This window comes from Petromyzon marinus, chromosome 59 (genome assembly GCF_048934315.1).
Source record: "Petromyzon marinus isolate PM22_M1 ecotype Great Lakes invasive population chromosome 59, UKy_Petmar_22M1.pri1.0, whole genome shotgun sequence".
Lineage (NCBI taxonomy): Eukaryota > Metazoa > Chordata > Hyperoartia > Petromyzontiformes > Petromyzontidae > Petromyzon > Petromyzon marinus.
In genome coordinates, this window is record NC_133725.1 from 7,596,083 (window position 1) to 7,621,455 (window position 25,373).

The 25,373-nt window shown below is 53.5% G+C and overlaps 1 protein-coding gene across 5 annotated transcripts in view; it reads right to left on the reverse strand.

Moving 5' to 3' along the window:
- Positions 1-25,373, reverse strand: part of LOC116955358 (uncharacterized) — a 378,574-nt gene that overhangs the window by 256,294 nt on the left and 96,907 nt on the right. The window lies entirely within an intron of this gene.

A 25,373-nucleotide genomic window follows, 5' to 3' on the forward strand; every position in this document is an offset into this window, starting at 1 on the left:
TAAGGGGCACGCGGTGGACCCAATAATATCTTGAATTGGGTCCGTAGCAAGGTCGGGTGTCGCTGATGAGGGGTTGACAGCCGTGCGTTTACACTGCAGCCCAAGAGACACCCTGCTCGCACGCGTCTTTGGGTGTTACGGCACAGAGGTCACCCCGCATTTCCCATGGGGGGGGGGTGGGGGGGAGGATCACCGACCGCCCCCGACGAGCGGCCACTCGTCTCGCGTCCCCGCAGTCACGGGTAAGGTGGGGGGGGGGGTGGTATTGAGGGTGGTGTGGCGTGGGGGGGGGGGTCGGTTTCTCGGCCTAATGACAAATGTGCGGCCCGTTGAACACGAAACCACCCCCCTGACTAAACCAACTAACTCGTAAACCAACTCGCAAACTTACGGACGCTCACCGGCAAGCCTACGCGGGAAGCCGCCAGGAAGCGTTCGCCCATAGGATGTGCCCCGACTGCGCTGATCCCACGGCGCTATTAGCTGGCCCGTGATGCGATCGCGAAACCTGCTGCTCCTCGCGGCCGCAACCCCGTCCCGCACGCTCGCAAACATCCGCTCGCTCCCTCGCTCGCTCACTCGCTCGCTCGCTCGCCCCCTCCTCTACCGATGACGTGAATGGGAATCTCTCAAGTGTCTCACGAGAGGCGATTTCCATTCACAGAATGTACAGTGCGCTGGACACGCCGTTGGGGAAGAACACAGACCGTGACCGAGTGAGCCCGTTCGTGGTCCAGTGACCTCGTTTGTGACCGAGTACAGTGGCCCAGGTACGATGGCCCAGGTACGGTGACCCAGGTATGGTGGCCCAGGTACGATGCCCAGGTGCTGTGGACCAGGTGCGGTGGCCCAGGTATGGTGGCCCAGGTACGGTGGCCCAGGTATGGTGGCCCAGGTACGGTGGCCCAGGTACGACGCCCAGGTACGATGCCCAGTTATGGTGGCCCAGGTATGGTGGGGCCAGTGCACTGGGAGGACAAGGCCGTGTGGTTACCTAACCCAACTGCCCTCCCTCCCTCCACTCCCTCCCCCTCTCCCTCCACTCCTGACCTCCCTCCTTCCACTCACTCCCTCCCCCTCTCCCTCCACTCCCTCTCCCTCCACTCCCTCTCCCTCCACTTCTCCCTCCCCCTCTCCCTCCACTCCCGACCTCCCTCCCACGCACCCACCCAAGCCAGCAAGCCGGCCAGCCACCCCTCACTCATCCAACTGGGCCCAACGCCTCCGTCGTTTAAAAAAGTGCAGGGGGGGGGGGGGGGTCAAAAGTACGAGGCAGTCAACACAGAGGAGGACAAGGGGGAGACAGAGAGGGAACAAGGCGGTGGAGAGAAACCCTTTAGAAAGGGGAAGGGGGCGGGGGGGTCGAAAGAAGCGGGGGGCGAAAGGACATTGGCAACCGGATGAGCGGCCAAAACTCTGGGCTGTTCATCTGGTTGCTGCGGTAACCCCAGCCCCGTGGGGGACCCAGAACCCCTCTGTGAGTTAGGGGGGGGATGTGTGTGTGGGGGGGGGGGGGGGGCAAGGAGTGTGAGCGGGTGGGTGGGAGGGTGGGAGTCCGTAATGGCTCTGTTATTCAGGCACGCGGACAGGGCCTGGCTTGCACCGATGGCTTTCGTGCGGTCAGATGCGTGCCGATGCGAGGCAGTCGTTAGCATCGCACACCGGAGCCCCCTCACATTCACCGCCCACCCGCGACTCCCCTCCGCCCCCCAGTCCACCCCTTCACCATCTGACGGTAATTACGGTAAAGACGCCGCAGAGATGTTAAAGACCAAGTGGTGACGTTAGAGACCTCGTGGTGATGAAAAAGACCACGTGGTGACGTTAAAGACCAAGTGGTGACGTTAAAGACCCCGTGGTGATGTTAAAGACCCCGCGGACGTTAAAGACCCCGTGGTGATGTTAAAGACCCCGTGGTGACGTTAAAGACTATGTGGTGATGTTAAAGACCACGTGGTGGCACTGAAGACCACGTGGTGACGTTAAAGACCCCGTGGTGACGTTGAAGACCACGTGGTGACGTTAAAGACCAAGTGGTGACGTTAAAGACCCCGTGGGATGTTGAAGACCTCGTGATGACGTTAAAGAGCACGTGGTGACGTTGAAGATCCCGTAGAAATGGTAAAGACCAGGTAGTGACGTTAAAGACCACGTGGTGACGTTAAAGACCACGTGGTGACGTTACCCCGCTCGGGCACAGCCACACCGCACCTCCAGTTGGCACGGATGGCCACGTGCTGTGCGAAAGAAGTTCAACACACGTGGATCAGAGTGCACGTGGATCAGAGTGCGCGTGGATCGGATACAGAATTATAGACTCACACAGAGATCCATAGACTTAATTACAGAACCATAGTCTCACACATAGATCCATAGACTCAATTACAGAACCATAGTCTCACACTGATCCATATACTCAATTACAGAACCATAGTCTCACACATAGATCCATAGACTCAGTTACAGAACCATAGACTCACACAGAGATCCATAGACTCAGTTACAGAACCATAGTCTCACACAGAGAGCCATAGACTCAGTTACAGAACCATAGACTCACACAGAGATCCATAGACTCAGTTACAGAACCATAGACTCACACAGAGATCCATAGAGTCTGTTACAGAACCATAGACTCACACAGAGATCCATAGACTCAGTTACAGAACTATAGACTCACACAGAGATCATAGACTCAGTCACATAACCATAGACTCACACAGAGATCCATAGACTCAGTTACAGAACCATAGACTCACACAGAGATCCATAGACTCAGTTACAGAACCATAGACTCACACAGAGATCCATAGACTCGGATACAGAACCATAGACTCACACAGAGATCCATAGACTCAGTTACAGAACCAGACTCACACAGAGATCCATAGACTCGGTTACAGAACCATAGACTCACACAGAGATCCATAGACTCAGTTACAGAACCATAGACTCACACAGAGATCCATAGACTCGGATACAGAACCATAGACTCACACAGAGATCCATAGACTCAGTTACAGAACCATAGACTCACACAGAGATCCGTAGACTCGGTTACAGAACGATAGACTCACACAGAGATCCATAGACTCAGTTACAGAACCATAGACTCACACAGAGATCCATAGACTCGGATACAGAACCATAGACTCACACAGAGATCCATAGACTCAGTTACAGAACCATAGACTCACACAGAGATCCGTAGACTCGGTTACAGAACGATAGACTCACACAGAGATCCATAGACTCAGTTACAGAACCATAGTCTCACACAGAGATCCATAGACTCGGATACAGAACCATAGACTCACACAGAGATCCATAGACTCAATTACAGAACCATAGACTCACACAGAGATCCATAGACTCAGTTACAGAACCATACACTCACACAGAGATCCATAGACTCAGTTACAGAACCATAGACTCACACAGAGATCCATAGACTCGGATACAGAACCATAGACTCACACAGAGATCCATAGACTCGGTTACAGAACGATAGACTCACACAGAGATCCATAGACTCAGTTACAGAACCATAGTCTCACACAGAGATCCATAGATTCAGTTACAGAACCATAGACTCACACAGAGATCCATAGACTCAATTACAGAACCATAGTCTCACACAGAGATCCATAGACTCGGATACAGAACCATAGACTCACACAGAGATCCATAGACTCAATTACAGAACCATAGACTCACACAGAGATCCATAGACTCAATTACAGAACCATAGACTCACACAGAGATCCATAGACTCAGTTACAGAACCATAGTCTCACACAGAGATCCATAGACTCGGATACAGAACCATAGACTCACACAGAGATCCATAGACTCAGTTACAGAACCATAGACTCACACAGAGATCCATAGGCTCGGATACAGAACCATAGACTCACACAGAGATCCATAGACTCAATTACAGAACCATAGACTTACACAGAGATCCATAGACTCAATTACAGAACCATAGACTCACACAGAGATCCATAGACTCAGTTACAGAACCATAGACTCACACAGAGATCCATAGACTCAGTTACAGAACCATAGACTCACACAGAGATCCATAGACTCTCACACACAGATCCACGTGAATCAGATATCATCATCATCATCATCACGTCGACCTCAACACGACGCTGCCATCGCTTCCTGTCCCAACAAGGCCCCCGTCCCAGTGCCGGGTGACGCTAGTGCGGGGCTTGTAGCATGATGTCATGGAGGGGCCCTAAATAAGTAAATAAAAATACGTAAATATTAAAAGACTCATTTTTAACTTGCATAGTAAAGCGATTGTATAATTCCATTTCCTATACAGGCAGACAATACGACAAATCGCTAACCTTAAACACCCGGTCGTTCATAAAAGTTGAAGGCGGTATTGTACTACAGTAATAGAGCAAGTGCAGAATCACTGAACCACAATTGATAGCTGGTAAAAAACATTTAGCGCGGGGCCCTTGAAAGTGCGGGGCCCCCAGCTACTACATTTAGGTAATACACATGTAGTAGCTACTACATATGTAGTAGCTACTTTTGCTACGAGATTAACCCGGCAATGTCCCGTCCGGCAGCGGATCGACAGAAGCGTCCCGGCACGTCGCCGGCGATTCGCGACGCTGGGAGGGCGGTGATCGTCAATTCTCAGCGCCGGAGCACGGGCGATGATTTTACGAGCGCCGCGCCGCCCATTGTCACCTTTCCGCAACACCCAGAGCCGACATAATCCGTTACCTAAACCCAAACCACATGACTCGCTGACCCCTGACTCTGACCCTGACCCTGACCCACCACCACCCCCCACCCCCCCGTCTCTCCGCCGGCAAAAAAAAAATAACAACAGGAGAGCGGGAAGGTGCCACGGCTGAGTCCGATGGCAATGAGAATAAAAACATCTGGCCAGAAGCAAGCAAAATAAAAGTCAAGGTACGCTTCTATGCAATAAGTGGAGCCGCCTTGAACTCTGGCTCGCACCTGATGATGCCGGTTGGAATTACCGGCGAAACGTCGTACTCAGATTGTAAACGTTGTGGAGTTGCTCTGCGACACGTAACCGGCGGTGCTGTGCTTGTGACGAATTGGCCACGTTCTGTTTACGTGACAAAACCTTTACCAGTTGGCCGTGTCGGGTGGGGGCGGGTTTAACGACACATTTATATCGACGCGATCTAATCCCAAAAAAACCCCTCCATTATGAACTGTGTAGGACTTTAAATAATTTCGAATCATGCCGTCCGGAACGCTCCTCCCTTCCGTCACGCGCGCTGTCACACACACACACCGTCACACACACACACCGTCACACACACACACCGTCACACACACACACGCCGTCACACACACACACCGTCACACATACACCGTCACACACACACACCGTCACACACACACACGCCGTCACACACACACGCCGTCACACACACACACCGTCACACACACACACCGTCACACACACACACCATCACACACACACACCGTCACACACACACACACCATCACACACACACACACCGTCACACACACGCGCCTTCACAGGTACGCGCACTCGAAGGTGCCGGTGCATTCGGAGCACAGGGCAGGTAAAGCAGTCGCAGGATTCAATCCAATTGTTACAACATCGGCGTTGAGCTCCCACTGCACTTGGCTTGTGTGTTTGGTCAAGGAAGACACGGGCAATTGGCAGACGTCGTTTCACGGTTGCCCTGCGTCATATTTATTGACGACGGTCCGTATTTGTTTTTCCCCCCACTGTCTTTTCCCCCTTCGGCTCCTTCTCTCCGTAGGATTTTTTTTTTGTATTAAATCATCAACGGCGGCGATGTGAAGCCCTTTGTGCCGACACAATGGGCTCACTGTGCTGGCGGCGTACGGCACGCGGATCGGGGAAGGGAGGAGAGGGGCGAGCGGAGTTACAGAAAACACCGCAGCCGCCAAAAACCACGGTTCATCGCCGCCACCTCCACCGCAGCCACCGCCGGTGCCGCCGCAGGGAACAAGCGGAGGGACCCGGAGAAAAATCCACGCAGCCACGGAGAGAGAGAGAGAGAGACACGCAAACTCCAAATATACAGCAGCAGGTGTCACAGGACCGGGATCGAACCCACGACCTCCTGTATATCAGGCGAGGTAGTTAACATCTCACCATAGGGAAGAGAGAAACACAAACTCCATCTATACAACAGGTGTCCGGGTCGGGATCGAACGCACAACCTCCTGTATACCGAGCGAGGCAGTTACCATCTTGCCATGGGGAAGAGAGAAACACAAACTCCATGTATACAACAGGTGTCAGGGTTTGGATCGAACCCACGACCTCCTGTATACCAAGCGAGGTAGTTAACATCCAACCACCGTGGCGCTGATGTTGCGACGAACGAGTAAAGACCCCTTTTGTTGTTTGGCGCGCATGGATCTCAGTCATGTGTCCATCCCGCCCCTGTGAAGGGTCTCGAAGCAGCAGTATGCATAATAGACCCCCATCGCACAAGCTGGAATCTTGCATCGTACATGCAGGGGACGCCTCCACTCACAAATATTCGACTTACGAACTTTCAGAGATACGAACAAACCTGTCCATATGCCGTGCAGATGCCACGTGAAGAACCAGTGGCATCTACATCTACAGAACGCGAAGAACCAGTGGCATCTACATCTGCAGAACGTGAAGAACCAGTGGCATCTACATCTGCAGAACGTGAAGAACCAGTGGCATCTACATCTGCAGAACGTGAAGAACCAGTGGCATCTACATCTACAGAATGTGAATAACCAGTGGCATCTACATCTGCAGAACGTGAAGAACCAGTGGCATCTACATCTGCAGAACGTGAAGGACCAGTGGCATCTTTATCTGCTTTAACACGAAAAACCAGTGGCATCTACATCGACAGAACATGAATAACCAGTGGCATATTCTTAGCTCTTTCGGTAAAGTCACGTTGAAGGGAAACAATAAAATAATAAAATATATATAAAACAATGAAAATATATTTTATTATTTTATTGTTTCCCTTCAACGTGACTTTACCGAAAGAGCTAAGAATATGAATTACTGCAGTCACGAAACATTTAAATAAAAAAACCAGTGGCATCTACATAACACGAAGAACCAGTGGCATCTACATCTGCAGAACACGAAGAACCAGTGGCATCTTCATCTGCAGAACGTGAAGAACCAGTGGCATCTACATCTGCAGAACGTGAAGAACCAGTGGCATATTCATCGGCAGAACACGAAGAACCAGTGGCATCTACATCGACAGAACATGAATAACCAGTGGCATCTACATAACACGAAGAACCAGTGGCATCTACATCTGCAGAACACGAAGAACCAGTGGCATCTACATCTACAGAACGTGAATAACCAGTGGCATCTACATCTGCAGAACGTGAAGAACCAGTGGCATCTACATCTACAGAACGTGAAGAACCAGTGGCATCTTCATCTGCAGAACACGAAGAACCAGTGACATGTTCATCTTCAGAACATGAATAACCAGTGGCATCTACATCTACAGAACGTGAAGAACCAGGGGCATCTTCATCTTCAGAACATGAATAACCAGTGGCATCTACATAACACGAAGAACCAGTGGCATCTACATCCACAGGACGTGAAGAACCAGTGGCATCTACATCTACGGGAGATTATGAAACTTTTAAAGCCATTCCCCGTGTTTAGTGCGCACGCCGTACGACACGTCTCGAATCGACAGGAGTAAAGTTGAACTTAAGAACAAATCGACTTACAAACAGACCTCTGGAACCTAGCTCGTCCATAAGTAGAGGAGTTCCCTGTGTAGCACACACGTGACGATGACACTGACGACGATTTCCAACCTCGCCCCTCTGCTTGTCCCTATCACCACCCAGGTCCCTTGCCATCTCTTCAGCTCCCAAACACTCAAAACCCCATCCCCTTCCCCCCACCGCCCCCCCCCGACCAGCCAATAATTAAAGGTACCATATCTAATTCTTGCTAAGCGCTTTGACAAAGGCGCTCTACTAAATCCTGGTCAGGATGACGGCGGATTCCGTTGAAAAAAAAACTACCGATGACGAGGATGCAAAACGAGAAAAAAAATTGACCTTGATGGCGCCCACGATGGGCCCTAACTTTCAGAAGACTCTGAATATTCATCGACACAGGAGGAATCCGATGAGCTATAAAGCTCTCCTCCCCCCCTCCCCCGCCACAGATGGCCCAGCAGGTTCACGGATGCCCTGTAGAGCTTCACGGACTTTGATTTTGGTGCACAGGGATTTGAGATGCGGTTGTCCCATGTCAGCGTGGAAACTGAACGCGCAGTGCGTGTGGGTGCGTGTCTGTGACATTTGTAATTTGGCAGTAAGCTAGGTCCGAGAGAGTGGTACAACATCCCGCTTCGAATCCCTGACAAACAGAATGAGAACCTTTCTTGGTCCTGGGGAAATCCGATGGGCTATCATGATGCTCTCTTTCACGATATTGTCCGTTGATCCAGCGGACCCGGGGAGACACGGGGGAGGAGAGGGACACGGGGAGGAGAGGGACACGGGGAGGAGAGGGACACGGGGAGACACGGGGAGGAGAGGACACGGGGAGACAAGGGGAGGAGAGGGACATGGGGAGGAGAGGGACACGGGGAGACACGGGGAGGAGAGGGACACGGGGGAGGAGAGGGACACGAGGAGGAGAGGGACACGGGGAGACACGGGGAGGAGAGGGACACGGGGGAGGAGAGAGACACGGGGAGACACGGGGAGGAGAGGGTCACGGAGAGGGAGACACGGGAGCAGAAGGAACGAGACACGTGGGGGAGAAGACATTAATCAGAATGTTTATTTATCCTGGAGTTATCCAATGAGTTACGTGAGTTATTTTTTCCCCACAGATGTCCAGGCGCAAGCACGGACGCTTCCAAATGTCATCCTCGCCCATTGCAAAGCCAAACAAAAAACCCAAGAGAGTACAATAACATCAATTATCAAATTATGAGTAAATATTTCAGGCACTGTATAAAATGCGTGGTGCCCTTCTGCTGATATTGGAACGCCAAAGGTCATTAGGCGGCATCAACCATTAATGTTTCGTGGGGGGTGATTGTGGTAGTGGTAGAGTCCGCAGGAAGATTTGAGAAAACCGGTGGCATTGACAAAAATAAAAATTACTGCAACCCAAAAGCATTCGCAAACTCCACCAATCCCGCACCCCCCCCCCTCCCCAAACCACTCTCCCCCCCCCCCCCCCAAAATAAAAACGATCATGGACCTTTCCAAAGTTGTTGAGGGTGTGGCAACATGTGTTGGCAATAAACGTTTGGACCATTCCACTCTGCGTCAAGCGGGGGGGGGGGGGGGGGGTGGGGGGTTACGCCCGGGTTACTAAAACACGCGTCCGCTAGAGGGATTGATTGTAATGTTTTTTTTTTCGTTAATAATCGCGACGATGCAGCCGCATTTGAAAACAGCCTCCATCCACCACCATCCAAGGTTGCACGTTCACATCGCCCGGTGCGGCAGTGCAGTGTCAACAAGTGCGTGGCGGGGTGAAAGTGTGGGTACACCCTCGTCATCCGCTCGCCCATCTCTTCCGAGACATCATTGTGTGGAAGATTAGACCAAAGGACACCGCCCCACCTCCACCACCACTACAAAGCGGATCCCTCGTGCCCCCTCGGCGGGCTGGCAAGGGGGCCCTTGGGTCCCGACCGCACTCCCGGACGCTATCCGATGCGACCTGCTAACGTCGCCCTTCCAGCAACCAATCCCACCCCACCCCCTAACCTCAACCCCCCTTCTTCACGGTGGGTTTTTATCGATATTTGTGTGTATGTGCGGGGAGCGCAAATGGTTTAAAAACCCACGGTGCGTGGAAACGAAAATTGTATTTTAGTTGGGGCGGCCGTCGTGAGCGGGCACGGGGGGGGGAGGAGGGGGGGGGGTGAGTTTACAAATCCCAGCAACAATCACCACGGAGGGCAGCTGCTGAAAACATCTGCGCGCGCCTTCACTCGGTTTCTTCTTTGGTTTGGTTTGGTGCGCAGTAACGATAGTAACGGCGATGATGATGATGACGACGATGATGTCGGTAAATGCCATCCACTGCCAGCACTTCTGTTGAATCCACTGCTGGACGAGTGAAGGCCCTAACCGTTGGGACCCACCGTTTTCTTTTTGTATTTGCCGTGCGATTGGAATCGTTGGCTCAACGTTGGTCCCCGACGTTCCCCCGTTTACCTCGTTGGTTGCTTGCACCATACGGCACCACACTGGCCAGTAAATAATGATGAACTCGGGGGTGGGACTCAGGGACTTGTTCAGGTGCCACTCGCGCGCCGATGTTAGCCACGGCAGGGAACCAAACTCAGGTTCGCCTGTCGGATTCGTAGCGCAGTTCGCTAACCGCTGCACCACCGCTCTCCCATTATTCTCCGCCCCCCCCCACCCGCCACCCCCCACCCCAATTCTGTGTGTTCTAAATAAAAGAGCGATCACAGATTTGTAACAAAAAAAAACACGTAAAATGTTGAAATTCATAACAACAATTACGAAGATAGTGTCGGCCTCTGTTTACCCAGGAAAAGCCTCAACCAAGCCTCAAAACATTTCCAGTCGAGTCCGGTTGCATTGCCAAGTTGGGGGGGGGGGGTGGCACCCGTTCCGTCAATGAGTGTTTGTTTTAAACACAACACCGCCCATTATCTCCATTCAACGCACACTGCAATGGGACCCCAAAACAACGTCTCGTTACGCGACGGACATCGGACAATATATTCATCGCGAGAGCCGGTTTCGCAGGGCCAATTTTGGTTTCTCCGAACCGGCCACAAAATCAAGTTCACAGCTTCGAATTTAAACGGCAGGTCGAGTATCTCCTTTCGAAGTGCCCTTAGAAGTAGGGGCACCGCGCCAATTTCTTTGCGAGTTGCCGTGGAAATGCGACCCCCACCGAGACCACAGGCCCGCAGCGTGGCCCTTCCGGCCGAGAGAAGCCGAAAAAACGCTGAGCCAGCCTAGCCCCGAAAGCTGCCGGTCTCCTCACCTAGAGTAACCCTAAACCCACTGTCTCTAAACCCTGACCCAGCCTACCGCTAAACCTCCTTTGTTAACCTAGAGTAACCCTAAACCCACTGTCTCCAAACCCTAACCCAGCCTACCGCTAAACCTCCCATGTTAACCTAGAGCAACCCTAAACCCACTGTCTCCAAACCTTAACCCAGCCTACCGCTAAACCTCCCGTGTTAACCTAGAGTAACACAAAACCCACTGTATCCAAACCCTAACCCAGCCTACTGCTAAACCTCCCGTGTTAACCTAGAGAAACCCTAAACCCACTGTCTCCAAACCCTAACCCAGCCTACCGCTAAACCTCCCGTGTTAACCTAGAGTAACCCTAAACCCACTGTCTCCAATCCCTAACCCAGCCTACCGCTAAACCTCCCGTGTTAACCTAGAGTAACCCTAAACCCACTATTTCCAAAGCCTAACCCAGCCTACCGCTAAACCTCCTGTGTTAACCTAGAGAAACCCTAAACCCACTGTCTCCAATCCCTAACGCAGCTTACCGCTAAACCTCCTTTGTTAACCTAGAGTAACCCTAAACCCACTGTCTCCAAACCTTAACCCAGCCTACCCCTAAACCTCCAGTGTTAACCTAGAGTAACCCTAAACCCACTGTCTCCAAACCCTAACCCAGCCTACCGCTAAACCGCCCGTGTTAACCTAGAGTAACCCAAAACCCACTGTATCCAAACCCTAACCCAGCCTACTGCTAAACCTCCCGTGTTAACCTAGAGTAACCCTAAACCCACTGTCTCCAATCCCTAACCCAGCCTACTGCTAAACCTCCCGTGTTAACCTAGAGTAACTCTAAACCCACTGTCTCCAAACCATCACCCAGCCTAGCCATAAACCTTCTGTGTGTTAACCTAGCGGAATCCTAAACCCACTGTGTCCCAACCGTAACCCACCATAGCCTCCTAAACTCCTGTGTCCTCACTGAATGTAACTCTAAACCTCCTGTGTGTTAACCTAGCGTAACCCTAAACCCACTGTCTCCAAACCCTACCCCAGCCTAACCTCCCAAACTCCCATGACCTCGCCAAATGTAACCCTAAACCTCCTGCGTGTTAACCTCGCGTAACCCTAAATCCACTGTGTCCCAACCATAAGCCAGACAAAAACCTAGTCCAGCCATCCCCTAAGCCATCCTAACTCTAAACGTCCCACGCCCAAAAGCTATCCCAGCCTTACTGCCAGATCCAGACAAACAAGCCCCATCTGGAATCATGACACACGATCCTGTACCAGGCAAAATTAAAATAATCCATCCTCACATCATCATCATTATCACCATGAGCCAAGGACAATCCACGGGTGGATGAAGGTCACCTTAAGCCGCCCACCACTATCTCTGATCATCTTGCGTTGACCTTCCCTTCTCGACCGACTGTGGTTGAACCCACTTACACCGCTGGGGTGGACAGAGGGCAAGTGCGGTGGTGGTGGTGGGTACTGGGTTTAATAAACCCCTCACCGTTGCTTTCAACCGCCTCGCCGGTAGACGGAATGCGCGTTTGCAAGGGCCCGCTGACTCGTCCGCAGCGGGAGCGAACCGAACCCGACCTCTGTCCAATTATCGCAACGAGGCCCCGGCCCAACTACTTTATTGAAACGCAAATGCCGACAGACGTTATCATTTCCGCTATCGGAAATCCACGAACCCATTACGTAAAAAAAAAAAAACGCTTCTTCTCCTGCCAGTTTCATTTGGCGGGCGGTGCGCGGCGGCTGGCCGTTCCAAAAAACAAAAATTCCTGCGGCCTTCTTTCTTTGACGACGCAGAGAGAGAGGGAGAGAGGCGGGATAGAGGGAGAGAGAGAGAGAGGGAGAAAAACAAATATCGTGGGAGTCCATCGCCCGCCGCCTACCCAATGCTTAATTGGAGCAGGTGGCTCCTACCGTTCCCCGGCAAATCGGCTCGCCGCGACATGCCGATAAAACGACGGCGCATTGAACGATGCCAGATCCGCCACGATCAATCCATCCCCCCCCCCCCCCACCGCCCCCCACCCCTCCACATTACGAGTCACGATTCCGTCGCTCCATCTCAAGGGGGGGGGGGGGGGGGGTTGCACCGAAAAAGCAAGAAACAGCCATTACCGGACAATTTCACAAAACGTCCCACAATTTATTTGTTGTTGTGCCCACGACGAAAGGGCCCCACTACTGAGCTCGATCGACCATCGAAGTGAGCCTCTCGCCGACCAATGACAGCGCCGCCGCGTTGCGGAACGAACCGCGCCTATGACGCCCCCCCCCACCCCCCCCCAACACCGTTCACGACGAGCGGAGCTGCGGGGGCGTTGCGTCAGCTGACCGCCCCCCGCCCCCGCCCCCCCCCATAACGATCTCAACGCGCCGCTGAACCCTCGCCCCGTTTTGTTTTCCAGCGTACGACGACTGGACGGCAACGTAATGGGTCAGCGTGGAACGCCGCCGTCGCCGCCGCCGCCGCCGCCGCGCTCCCTCGCTCCCGCGGAGAGGGAAAGAGGGAGGCCGACTCAAAGAAGCGCGGGCAGGAGGAGGCACTAAAAAAGTTCAATGATCCCCCCCCCCCCACTCCGAGCCGTTTTTTTGGGGGCCGCTTCAGCTGCTCACTTTGATCTGCCACTATTCCGTGCATTAATGGTGGGGGGGTGGGGGGGGTTGGGGGTATGTGGGGGTCGCCCCGGCAAAGACAGGGGTCCGGCCACAACCCATCGCGAAAATCCGGCAGGAATTTGCGGCCCCGCGCGCGTGCCACGGCGCCCCCTGGCCCCCGGCCCAAAGTGTGATCCGGCATTAACGGAGAGCGGCTGGGACCCGCACGAAGCCACTGCGCAGCAGCAACGGCAGCAGCAGTGGCGGCGGCAGCAGCAGGCCCCAGAGAGGGCCCACCGCCACATCTGGTGCCAACATGGCCCACCCCCCCACCCCCCCCCCCCCCCGGCGCTTCCCCGGGACGATCAACGGTGCCGGTCGGTGGCACGACCACGAGTCGTGGTCGTGCCACCGGTGGTGGCGGTGAGATGCTAACTACCTCGCCCGGTGTACAGGAGGTCGTGGGTTCGATCCCGACCCTGACGCCTACTGCTGTATATTTGGAGTTTGTGCGTGTCTCTCTCTCTCTCTCATCATCATCACGGTGGCTAGGAGATGTTAACTACCTCGCCCGGTGTACAGGAGGTCGTGGGTTCGATCCCGACCCTGACGCCTACTGCTGTATATTTGGAGTTTGTGCGTGTCTCTCTCTCTCTCTCATCATCATCACGGTGGCTAGGAGATGTTAACTACCTCGCCCGGTGTACAGGAGGTCGTGGGTTCGATCCCGACCCTGACGCCTACTGCTGTATATTTGGAGTTTGTGCGTGTCTCTCTCTCTCTCTCATCATCATCACGGTGGCTAGGAGATGTTAACTACCTCGCCCGGTGTACAGGAGGTCGTGGGTTCGATCCCGACCCTGACGCCTACTGCTGTATATTTGGAGTTTGTGCGTGTCTCTCTCTCTCTCTCATCATCATCACGGTGGCTAGGAGATGTTAACTACCTCGCCCGGTGTACAGGAGGTCGTGGGTTCGATCCCGACCCTGACGCCTACTGCTGTATATTTGGAGTTTGTGCGTGTCTCTCTCTCTCTCTCATCATCATCACGGTGGCTAGGAGATGTTAACTACCTCGCCCGGTGTACAGGAGGTCGTGGGTTCGATCCCGACCCTGACGCCTACTGCTGTATATTTGGAGTTTGTGCGTGTCTCTCTCTCTCTCATCATCATCACGGTGGCTAGGAGATGCTAACTACCTCGGCCGGTGTACAGGAGGTCGTGGGTTCGATCCCGACCCTGACGCCTACTGCTGTATATTTGGAGTTTGTGCGTGTCTCTCTCTCTCATCATCATCACGGTGGCTAGGAGATGTTAACTACCTCGCCCGGTGTACAGGAGGTCGTGGGTTCGATCCCGACCTCGATTCCTGCTGCTGTATATTTGGAGTCTGCGTTTCTCTCTCTCTCCCTCTCTCTCTCTCTTTCCCCATGGTGAGATGTTAACTACCTCGCCTGATATACAGGAGGTTGTGGGTTCGATCCCGACCCTGACACCTGCAGCTGAATATTTGAAGTTTGCGTTTCGCTATCCCCGTGGTCGCGGACATTTCCCCTCCGGGTCCTCCGGTTTTTCCTGCCACGTGTTTAGAGTTTTTGGCTGCTGCTACGAATTTCCACCTGACGACGATTAACGAGCTCACGTTCGTCGTGCTATCGTTTGTGATGGCCAGGTCGCTTCTGAAAAGAGAGCTACACAGCTCAGTAGGGCGGGTTGGGGTGGGCGGGGGGGCTTACCTTAAACAAACAAAACAACACCGCGCATCCAGATGACTTGAAAGAGATTCACAGTTACGAAAAATGCGTTCTCTTTGGTTTTCTTCGGTAAAGTCACGTAGGTAAAAAAATAAAACAACAAAAATCACGACGTTTCGGCCACAACACAAGCGGGCCTTCATCAGGTGAAGGGACCGGACTGTCTCGAAGACTGCGCATTATCCAGCTGTGGTCCCGGGCCGATCCGATTCGACGCAGTCTGGTCCCTTCACCTGATGAAGGCCGCTTGTGTTGTGGCCGAAACGTCGTGATTTTTGTCGTTTTATTTTTTTGCCTACGTGACTTTACCGAATAGAACCAAAGAGTATGGATCCTTGCAGTCACGAAAGCTTCAAATCTAGAAGAAAAAAAATGCGTTGCAACGTTATGGCCATTGGAACATTGCACTTGCTAATTTTGTAAAATTGGCAAGTGTAATGCAATGCAACACGGAAAGTCGGTTAACACACAATTAACGCATAGCCTGCTTGATTACGTTCTTCCAAAGATTCGTCAAGTTAGAAGTTAAGTGTGAAACAGACAAGCAAGGAAACATTCAGAGAGAAAAATCGGAAGTTTGACAAACTTCCGATTTTCTTGGTATTCTATTATTAGCTGATTTTATTTTCTACGTGACATTACCGAAATAACCAATAAGGGTAATTCCTGCAGCCACAAAAGCTTCGAATCTAGTTTGAGCACATGTTGCAGTTCGATCGTGGAGTATCCGGCACTGCGCGATTATTTTCCGGCTGCTTGCAACATTATCCGGCTGTGGTCCCGGGCCGATCCGGCGAACACGGCAAAGCCGTTCCAAAGGCTGTAACCAGGTCCGGCGATCGGCAATACAAAAGTAGCTACGCTTCATTTCAGCGTCACATCTTATATACGGTACATTATACACTGCATACAACACAAACAATTAAAACACTTTTATTTCATTATTTTTTTCTATCTACGTGACCTTACCGAGAGAGCCAGAGAGCATGGATTCCTGCAGCCACGAAAGCTTCAAATCAAGATTCAAATCAAAATTAAAATGCTGCGCGCAATTACATCACCGCATGATGCAGAGTCGTCGAGACTGGGGTGGTGAGTACGGTCCAGTAAACACAGAAAATTGTTAAAGTAGGATATTTATGTGCGCCTATTTGTATGTTTATTTATGCCAATTTCCCGTGGTAAAAAAAAAACTTCCAAAAACCCCGAAAAAAATGCAGAGAAACACCTAATGTCATCCAATAATGTAAAAAAAAAATAAACTATTTTAAATACCAATGATTAGTCATTTTCGGACGTTTTTGAGAATCTGGCACCCCCCAAATCCACCGGATAATCGATTATCGACACTACGTACGTACGTTGAACTTCTTTCGCACCGTACGTAGCCAACAGCGCAAATCGAAAGCGCGGAAGGAAGTCAGCGAACTAAACCCAAAAGTAAGTTCTCAAGAAGTGAGTTTTCAATTTAAATGATTTAAAAGTGCCCAGCTCCCAAGTGGCTTTCTAATATCGTACAGGGAGAGCGTTCCAGACGGACCCCGCAGTAGCACGCGATGCGGTGAGACCGCCCCTGCCTTTGATGGCCGGGCCAAAAAAAAAATAAAAAAATCGACGGCGACCAGAGTCGCTGTGGGTCGTGGTCTTTTCCGCGCTCCTCGACGCGATGCGGTGAGACCGCCCCCGCCTTTGATGGCGACCAGAGTCGCTTTGGGTCGTGGTCTTTTCCGCGCTCCTCGACGCGATGCGGTGAGACCGCTGCCGTTTCGTTCGCGGAAATGAACCGCGCGGGAGAAAGAATGCGCGCGAGGGCGCGTTCGTCGCGATGTCACGACATCTTGCAAGGGGCGCGGAGGAGGGGGAGGCTCAACGACGGGCAAGGCGAGAACCTCGGGCCGGCAATCGCAACGAGGGTGAAAGCCGCTCGCTAATGAGTCGCCGCTGCTCGCACGCGGCTCCCTCCCCGCGGTCGCGCCCAGCGCGACCGCCGCACACCCCCCGGGTGCCCTCGGCCTTGTCTAGACCACCGGTTCAACACATCTAATAACGCGGAGCAAGGGTTGGGAGTTTGTGCCTCCCCGACAACTTTTGCCGCGTCGTTAAGCTCCCTCGATTCGGTGGGGACCCGGGTGAGGCATGCGACGCGGTGTGCCGTGAACAATTTGAAACGATTTCAAATCGAGGTCGCAATTTGAAACGATGCGATTAGCGAATCGCAAAGGCTGAGATTTTTTTTTTTTTGCGATTTGAAAAGTCATGTTACTTTCTTATCGGAATTGTTTTTTTTTATTATTTGAACGTTTTTTTGTTTATTTAACTTAACAATTGTTCTATGTTTGATCGTTCTATTTCAATAATAATAAAACATTTTAATAAATAGACGTTGTAAGCAATTCATATCTTTTAAGTTCTCATCCTTGCATTAGACTATATAGAGCAGTTCATATTTTTAATGGTACCATGTGGTAATGCTCCATCACATGTTTTAAATCTGTTACACAGTGACTATTGAACCGAAGCTTGACTTCAAAAAATTTAATCGCAAATCAAATCGCAATATCTGCCAGAAAAATCGCTTTTAGACATTTTCCACCAAATCGTCCAGCGCTAGTCGCTGTGCCACACTGCGAGTGGGATAACGTCAGGCGGGGGGCTACGTTACCCTCTCTCCTTACCATCCGTCCAACCCTCCCCGTGAATCCACTGACAAATAACCTCGTGGGATGTGGACGTCGCCCTCTATCGCCAAACCGCGTTCGCTCGCCACGGGGAGGGGTTCCTAAACGGATTCACGTTGTCACCGTTATATATTTTGTAAAAAAATTTTCACGAGCGTTAATAAACAAGGAGATAAACGGCGAAACACGGTGTGAGCTGGCACGGTCACACGGGCGAGAAATGTTTCAATTCGAATAAAAAATATATATATAAAAAAAAACAAGAACCGGCCACACATTCGACATTCGCCACGGTCAAGACGCAGGATTTTGCACGAATACTTCTTTGCTGTGGACACATCTGGGCTCAGAAGTGGTTCTCTTCAACCGCACGCAACTCAACAACGCAACGCAAACGCGCCCAAATTCTTTCGCTCCGCACGCGCGCCGAACCCTGCCAATCGGAGCTGCTGCTGCCATCACCCGTACACTTCCTGAACAATAACTCCTCATGCTATGCCCCCCCCCCTTTGTGTTCCACACCTCGTGCACGCCGTCCTGGTGGTATGGAGAGGGGGAGAAGAGGGGGGATGGGGCGGTACTCTCCGTGACAGAGGGTTTTTTTGGGTTGGGTCGCGTGAATGTAAGTGCGCCGTAAAAACCCTCCGCCACTCGACGCTACCGATCAGCAGGGCCTCTGTCGCTTAAACGAAACGTGCCCATTCGTTACTCCCGACAGCACCAGCGGCCGCGTGTTGGAAAGCAAACCCGGCGGAAAAAACATTCACGTGTCGGCCACCGCGACGCTTGGCCGGTAATAACGACGACCGGCATCACCAGGCTACCGCCACAGAGTTGTGGAGAGATCCTCCCTCTCCTGTTAACGGTCTCAAATGGGCGCGGGGGGAGGAGTGGTGGTGGTGGTGGGGGGAGGGCGGATAAGTGCGATGGCTCACAGGTGACGGCAATCAGGTGCGAAGGCGCGGTGGGGACGGGTGGAGGGGGGTTAATGTATGCATATAAATTACATTGGATATCCATTTCCGGGGGAGGGGCAGCACTCATTGGGACCGTTCGCACCGGGGTATTTGGTTTTTTTCGCTCTGTAAGTTGTTCGACGCCATCTCTCTCTCTCTCTCGCGTACATCGCCCCTACCCACACCCGGCATGGGAACAAGACCTCCGACTTGCACGCGGGCTGGCTATGTACGGTGCCAAAGAACTTCAACATGCATGCATGCGTACGAAGACAAAGAAAAAGGCAAAGATGCCCTGTATAGTCTTGAACAGACTGTTGGGGCAAGTGCTGTTAGCGGGCACCTATAAAGGCCGGCAAGGCGCACGTGGGGGCGGGTGGCAAGCGCCACCCCCGGGCCGCAATTTGTCTCCCGAGTGGCGATGTTCACTGCACACCGCACTAGGGACTCATTTGAGGCTTAATCGACGTAAGGTTCAAATAATCGTCACTGGTGTTGGCCGCGAGCGGGATTCGAACCCGAATCGCCAGCTTCATAGCGCAGCGCGCTAATCGCTACAAAGATAAAAGATCCCCCCTATAGCCTTAACAGACTGTAGGTGCAAGTGCTGTTAGCGAGCACCTATGAAGGCCGGAACGGTACACGGGGGGGGGGGGGGTGGATGGCCAGCACCACGCCCGAACGCCTTTGTCTCCCTAAGGGCAATGTTTACACACCGCACCAGGTACTCATTTGAGGCTGAGTCGACCTAGAGGAGGCCCGGGACCGGTTCAGATAATCGTCACTGGTGTTGGCCGTGAGCGGGAATCGAACCCGGGTCGCCAGGTTCATAGCGCAGCGCGCTAACCGCTAGCTAATCGCTACACACACACATAGATACAAGACAGACCAGCACAGTAATGGCATGGCCCTCCAGCACCTGGGCCCTTGGCTACCGGTGCAGGTGCACCGCCTGCCATGACATTGACAAGCGCCTCACCTGAGTGACACGGCCATCACGAACCTCCCGGAAACCTTTATAGACTACAAAATTAGTTTTGTTTTTATCATGTTATACAGGTAAGGGGCCCACGCCGAGCTTAGCAGCTCTTCTTCAGAAGTGACCCAGCTTCTCGCAAATGATATCGCTCAACCCAAGTTGGCGGCTTTTCACCGCTAGCCCAGACGCCCCGTTAGGACGCACGTCGATTCTAAATGACCCCGGGGGGAGGACTCCAACTCAGATGCTCAGGGGGTGCCTCTGACACCAGTGGGAAGGGAGCGTGGTGGTTGGCACGTAGCCTGGTACAAGGGGGGGAGCGTGGGTGGTTTGTTTTGGGGTGTGGGCCTACGCCCCATCCTCCAACACCGGAGCCCTCGAGTCGCAGTTGCAGGGCCTGCACACCCGGTAGCTACGCGGGCAAAAAGGCCTCGTGACCGCGCTGGCAAAGGCAAAGGCAACAGCAGCAACAGCAGCAACAGCAACAACAAACGGAGCAAGTGGAATGGCGGGCGGGGGGGGGGGGTGGTGGAGCGGCGAGGTGGACGGCAGCCAGGCCGAGTGTGCAAGGCATCAGTCTCGCTCTTATCTTGGCTCCCGTTGGCGTCAACACGGAGACAAGCACCGATGTTCGGAGTGAAGGATCGCAAGGTTTACGAGCGCCAAGGGGTGGCACGGTGGCAGGGTGGTTGAATGGGGGGTTGGGGGGGGGGGGGAGGCGGTAAGAACCTGCCACTGTAAACACTCGGCAGCGGGAGACAACGGCGGGGGTGGCGAGAGCCACGGCACAGACGACATCACTCCGGCGCCGTCGTGACCGGAGGAGTCCCGCGCGGTTGCGTAACAACGTTGAGGGATGGTAACGAAAAACGCGCAGCCCTCGGCCACCGCGTGCTCGCGCCACCGCTGTTACCACGTGCTCGCACTGCCACTGCCACCACGTGCTCGGGCTACCGCTGCCACCACGTGCTCACACTACCGCTGCCACCACGTGCTCACGCTACCGCTGCTACCACGTGCTCACACTACCGCTGCCACCACGTGCTCACGCCACCGCTGCTACCACGTGCTCACACTACCGCTGCCACCACGTGCTCGGGCTACCGCTGCTACCGCGTGCACGCCATCATGTCCTCGCACCGCCGCTGGTGGAAGGGGCCTCACCCCCCAAGCCGCTACAGAAAGAGCTCTAGAGAGAGCCCCCTCTCCCTACCACCCTCCCCCCCCCCCCCCCCACCGACAGGTCTTTTTTGGCCTACTCTTCCACGATGGTGAGACGTCGTGGAACGCATGGGGAGAGTACCCACGCTTTGCCCCACCGCACTCCACAGTCCGACCGCTTTCTCTCTCTCTCTCCGCTGCTTCCCCTTTGCGCTGCTCAACTGCAGACTCCTCTCCCGACCTTCGACGCAGTCTCTCATCGCTACCTCTTGCATCAGCCGCCCACCTCACTTTATTTCAACGACCCTACATTGCACTGCTCACCCGCCGCGCTGTTCCCTCGCCATTCACAGCAGGGAGCCGACCGCGTGGCCTCACCCGAAAAGAGAACGCAAAGAGACGCGCGCGGATCGTTTCGCTGGCCACCGAAAAAACCCCGCACCACAAGCGCAACTTTGTCGCCCGTGCTCAGCAACCGCGGAAATAAATAAATAAAAATGCGTACATTTCATCGTTGAGTTTTTTTTTCTTTCTCGCGTGTGGTTTAGATTTGACAGTCTCAACGTCACGTAAAGCCCGTGCATCCAATGGTCTCTGGCCGAAGCAAAAAAAAAAAATATCCCATAATCTCTCCGCGTCCATCCCCGCGTGGTGCAACGCGGCGCGTGGAAAGTGCGGGAACAAAAAAAAAAACCCGAAGGATTCTTGTCCGCACGGAGCGTCAGCGCCCGTACCAGGGAGGGGCGCGCGGGAATCGCATGCTTCGTGGGGGGAAAAAAAACAAAACAAAAAAGTTCAAACACGAAGAGTTCGTAAAAATATTTGACGTCGTCAGCTTGCAAAGCCGCGCGGTGGCCCCTCCCTCGCTCTCGTGGAGACGCGGATAATGGCTCGGCGACACGAGACAGAGAGAGTGGAATCACCGGCAATAGGAGTCACAGACGAATGCACCAAGCTCTGCAGTCCTCAACATATGCGGGTACTTTTGGCCAATGAATTGGGGTGACTTCAACGTGTGGGCTGAAACGGGAGGTGGCGTGTGGGGGGGTATGTGGGGGGGGGGGGAGGGGAGGGGGGCAACGCTCGATCCCACCTACACAGATGGAACGACGGTTACGGAGTCCACCGACTTTCTCCTAGCGAGCGAGCCAGGAGGGGGCAAGGGGGGGGGGGGGGGGAGTGGGTGGCGGGGGGTTGTCCACCAAACGGGAGCTCGCCACCTCCACGGGGCGTGTAAGCCACTGCCAAGGCCACCGCCAATGCCGTCGCCAACGCCGTCCGGCGCTTTGAAAGGTGTCAGCCGTTGTCCGGAGCCGCCGGCGTTGGCGAGCGAGCCACGCCGCTCGGGGCGAGGGTTCCAGCGGCTTAAGACAAGGGGGACGGGTTCGGGGGACAACCCCGCTTGCTGTACTGCTGTCTCTCCCAAGAGGCCCGATGGGGGTTTTTGTTTCTTTAGTTGGGGGGGGGGGGGGGGGTGGTGTGCGGGAGGGAGGGAGGGCGGGGGGGTGTAATTTCGGGAAACATCTCTCCGCGATCCACCAACCCTGGCTCCCACTCGAAGCGCCGCGCTTATGCGCCTCCGCCCGCTCTCGCCGGCATTCCTTCAGAGACCCCGGCTCAAACCACAAATTCCAATTATCTGCACGGAGATAGCCTTGCATGCATGTGTCCATCTGTGCGAGGGTGGTTCGGGCGTCTGCGTGCGTACGTGCGTGCGTGCGTGGGTGGAGAGCGCGAACGGTGGGTGGAGAGCGCGAACGGTGGTACATCACCACTGGACAAAAAGTCGTCCGGGCGTGGCATCGGCCACCCACCGCCCCTCGCGAGGCCGTTGTTGGCGCTCGCGAGGCCGTTGAAGGCTCCAGGAAAAAACGGGGAGGGAAATCTTCGGTTCAAGGCGCCTGCCATAAAACGAGCCAACGATCCCGCGCTGATCTCGTCAGGCGGCATAAGCCACCACGCCAACTCCGCTCGTTCCTCGCATCGGCGGCTTTTGGCTCAGCCGTCGCAACAGCGACGGCGGTAACAGCGTCGCGCTGCGCCTCTGCGGCCGTCTGGAACGCTCTTCCATCACGATATTGGGAATACTGATTTCTCTTCTTTGGTTCTGTCGGTGAAGTCACGTAGAATGAGAATAAAATCATAAATTGATAAAATAAAATAACGCAATAATATTCTCACGACGTTATTTTATCAATTTATTATTGTATTCTCATTCTACGTGGTGACTTTACCGAAAGAACCAAAGAAGATGAATCCTTGCAGTCACGAAAGCTTTCAATCGAAATTTAATGCTCATTTCTTTAGAGCTGCTTTTTTACTTTAGTTTTGCTGTCCCTCCCCCGGCTACGTACGGGGCGAAAGAGGTCCAATGCACATGCATCGTTGCTCCCAGTCCCAGTCCAATCTCAAACCATAGTTCCATTTTTAGTTCCATTTATTTTGGTATAGCCCTGTGAGCCATTCGGCTCTTGAATCGGGGGCAACCGCAACAAACAAAAACATGAACAAGAAAACATCTTAAAGTGATTATGTGACTGTCATCTTGAAGATGGCGAGACCACCATCGTCATGCTGATACCATCATGATGGTGACGATGAGACCACCATCGTCATGATGATGCCATCATGATGATGCCATCATGATGATGCCACCATCATGATGACGGTGAGACCACCGTCATGCTGATACCATCATGATGACGGTGAGACCACCATCGTCATCATGATGCCACCATCATGACGGTGAGATCACCATCGTCATGATGCCATCACGATGACGGTGAGACCACCATCGTCATGATGATGCAATCATGATGATGCCATCATCATGATGACGGTGAGACCACTATCGTCATGATGATGTCATCATGATGATGCCACGATCATGATGGTGAGACCACCGTCATCATGATGATGCCATCATCATGATGACGGTGAGACCACCATCGTCATGATGATGAGACCACCGTCATCATGATGATGCCATCATCATGATGACGGTGAGACCACCATCGTCATGGCAAAGAGACCATCATGATAGCCTCATTGTCATCATCGCCAAGATGACGATGTCATCATCATCATGATGACGGCGAAACCACCCTCGTCGTGATGGCGGTGCTCTGTTTTCACAGTCCGACGCAGGTGGGGGAAGGGCGATGTTTCTGCTCTGTGTGTGATCCCAATTGTGACGCTCGCGAAAACAATTTTTCGGCATTGTGATGTTTGGCCAATGCCCGCGACGATGACCGGGTTTGTTGTTGTTGTTGTTGCGTTCGCTTGCCGTGGGAGGGACATTGTGGGAAGAATCAAAACACGCACAAGAACAGGGCGCGCGAGAGGGGGAGAGAGAGAGAGGGAGAGAGAGAGAGAACGTGCACACTATCACACGGAGATTAGCCTGCCCGAGTCGGGGATTGAACCGGGTTCCGTCGCTGCAATGCCACTGCCCGACTGCCCCCACACTCGTAACGAGCGACATTCATCCGGGAAAGGGTCGCTGATCTCCTATTCGTGTTTGCGATTTCAGCCGGTCCCGTGAGTGGTTTATCCCACGTGAGCGGAGGAAATTGCAGCACCTGGAGAAAAAAATAAATAAACAAACCACAGCTCGCGCTCGAGGGCAACGCTTTACCCCGAATTGTTTTGCCCCCGTACAGACGGAAACGGATGGCGATCAGTCCGCACACTTTGCTGCACCGCCCTCTAAGGGCGCGGCTCCTGCTCGACTCTCACGGAGAGTGTGGAACGGATGGGGATTAGCCCACACACTCTCCTGGCCAGCCACGGCAACGGCACCTCCATATCCACGCACACCCGCGGCTGGAAGGGAGTTTCCCGACAACACCTTCGAGTGATCCACAAGCCCTCGCTGCTGCTGCTGCAGCTGCTGCAGCTGCTGCTGCTGCTGCTGCAGCTGCTGTTGCTGCAGCTGCTGCTGCTGCAGATGCTGCAGCTGCTGCTGCTGCAGCTACTGCTGCAGCTGCTGCTGCTGCTGCTGCAGCTGCTGCTGCTGCTGCAGCTGCTGCTGCTGCAGCTGCTGCTGCAGCTGCTGCTGCTGCTGCTTCTGCAGCTGCTGCTGCTGCAGCTGCTGCTGCTGCAGCTGCTGCTGCTGCTGCAGCTGCTGCTGCTGCTGCAGCTGCTGCTGCTGCTGCTGCTGCAGCTGCAGCTGCTGCTGCTGCAGCTGCTGCAGCTG